The sequence below is a fragment of the Schistocerca serialis genome, unplaced genomic scaffold (assembly GCF_023864345.2).
Source record: "Schistocerca serialis cubense isolate TAMUIC-IGC-003099 unplaced genomic scaffold, iqSchSeri2.2 HiC_scaffold_1217, whole genome shotgun sequence".
Classification (NCBI taxonomy): Eukaryota; Metazoa; Arthropoda; class Insecta; order Orthoptera; family Acrididae; genus Schistocerca; species Schistocerca serialis.
In genome coordinates this window covers 215,001-217,500 of record NW_026047422.1, presented here as the reverse complement: position 1 = coordinate 217,500, position 2,500 = coordinate 215,001, and the positions used below count along the sequence as shown (strand labels likewise).

At 64.2% G+C, this 2,500-nt stretch overlaps 1 pseudogene; it reads right to left on the bottom strand.

The window, feature by feature from the left end:
* Window positions 1-2,500, bottom strand: part of LOC126435761 (large subunit ribosomal RNA) — a 7,993-nt pseudogene that overhangs the window by 2,988 nt on the left and 2,505 nt on the right.

Below are 2,500 nucleotides of genomic sequence, written 5' to 3'. Positions count from 1 at the left end.
GCAGCCCCAGGTGGGCGAGGGCTGCGGTAGCTGCGTCGATGAGGGACTTGCAAGCCCCTCGGGGTCGCTGCAAACAGCAAGACGTCATCTGCAAAGGGCCGCAGCGTTGACTCTGCGACCGAGGATCCGAGCTCCGATGTGGGAGGGCAGTTGGCCTAAAACGTAGTCCACCGCAAAGTTGAACAGAGGGGGGGAGAGGGGATCGCCCTGGCGAACGCCCCGTGCTGGCTGCACAGGACACGCCACGCCGGCGCCGTCCGCTATCACTGTCGTGCTGCCCCTCGTAGCACCGCTCGACGTACTCGACAAAGCAATCCGGTAGGCCATGCGCCTTCAGCACAGGGCGAAGGGCAGCATGATCCACCGAATCGAATGCCTTCGAAACGGTCGATCGATGCCACAAAGACAGAGCGGCAGGAGCGAACTGCGTCGGTGAGAGCAGTGTCCAAGATGAAAGTATTTTCCAACATCCCATCCCGAGGGATGAATGCCCGCTGACGTTCGTCCACAGCACAAGCGCGCATCAGGCGTGACGCGAGAACCTTGTGAAAGGTCCCGCGCAACACCGAGCAGACCGTAATGGGGCGAAAGTCAGCGGGGGATGTTGGTGCAGCCGTTTTCGGGAGAAGGGACGTCCGCGCGCGAAGCAGGCGTTCCGGGGAGGGCGCGGGCCAGAAGGAAGAGATTCATCACTTTCACCAGGACTTCGTGCGGCAGGCGCCGCAACTCCGCTGGGGTAAGGCCGTCCGGCCCGGCCGCTGATCCCCTGGGCGGCAACGCGGCGGCGACCTCCTCATGTGTGACCGGCCCCCCATAGGCACTCAAGAGCGACAGGCTCCGAGTGCGGGAGGAGGCGGTCACGAATGAAGCCCGCGGTGGAGACGGGCTTCTTTGTGAAGAGGTCCGCCCAGAAGTCCAGCAGACCAGGGATGGCAGGTGGCGGCTGGAGCAGGGTGCCATCCAAGAGGCCGCGCACGCAACGTGCACGCGACCGTCGGAAGGCATCCTGCGTTCTCGCGTACTCCCAGCGGCGCCGCTTTGCGCTTCTGCGTCGGCGGCGCGGCAGGCGGCCGCTTCGATGGTTGGCGCGGCCGCTGTGTCCTGGTGATCGATCTCTCCCCCCTCTGGACCCGACCGACGCACAAGGGCATCCGGGAGCATGCCCAGGATGACATCGGGCGGCGTGCCCCGCCCCAGACCTATGACACGATCCAGGGCAGAGAAACGCTGGGCGGAAGCGGGTAGCCCCGCCCAGATGCTCCCAGATGGGCGGCGTCAGTCGGCCCCCTCTCCGGCGGCGGGCCCGGTGGTGTCGGCCGCGAAGTCCTCGGCTGCGTCGACGGGCGGCGCAGCGGCCTCGCCCGCGTCTGGCAGCGGGCTCGCTGCTCCCCGGCGGGACGCCGGCTCTTCCCCCCGACCGATCTCAAGCGCCTCCATGAATTGGCGGACAAGCTGCTTGTGGGGCAGCTTGCCGCCGTCGGCACTTGATTGCCTCAAGCGTTCGGTCGGGGAACATCCTGATGAGCTCTTGATTTACAAAGAAGAACCGGGCGTCCCTCTCGAGGAACAGTTCGGCCTCCGCCTTGGCGAGCGACAGGACTTCTTCCTCCGTCCACCTCGCGCGATGCCTCTCCGTGACGATCTCCGCGTTGGCGGCCGCAAGGTGTTGGCGGCGGCGATGGACCCCGAGACCGTTCTTGGTGGTGAAGCTGCGGTGGCACTCACTACAGGCGTATACAGCTGCAAAAGTTACAAGATTTTCGGCACGGCCGGTTGGCCGGCTAGGTGCTGGGGGAGTTGGGGTGGCACCTTCAGCGAAGGGCCACCCACTTTTTCTCTGAATACTGCCCCAACTAAAAAAGGGATAGTGCGAGGGGGGGCTGGTAACCCCCCCAAGCCCCTGGTGCGGTCTTCCACTCTGCGAAAATCAGCGGGCCCACGAGAAGGGGAGAAGACCGCAGGAGAGGAGAGGCTAAGAGGGCTAGGCCCATGTATTGCGCATCACTCTCCCTGTAACCATAACCCAAGGAAGGCACCTCGCAGCAGCAGCACGACTACATCAAGACCGCACTTCGAAAAGCCAAGTCCGGATGCAGCCACACCGCCGCCACTTGGCCACCTTAAGAGAGTCATAGTTACTCCGCCGTTTACCCCGCGCTTGCTTGAATTTCTTCACGTTGACATTCAGAGCACTGGGCAGAAATCACATTGCGTCAACCACCCGCTAGGGCCATCGCAATGCTTTGTTTTAATTAGACAGTCGGATTCCCCCAGTCCGTGCCAGTTCTGAGTTGATCGTTGAATGGCGGCCGAAGAGAATCCGCGCACACCGCGCGCCCCCGGAGGAGCACGCTAAGGCGGACGCGGCCTCGCAGCAAGGAAGATCCGTGGGAGGCCAAGGCACGGGACCGAGCTCGGATCCTGCACGCAGGTTGAAGCACCGGGGCGCGAACGCCGCGCAGGCGCGCGCATCCTGCACCGCCGGCCAGCACGAGGCCGA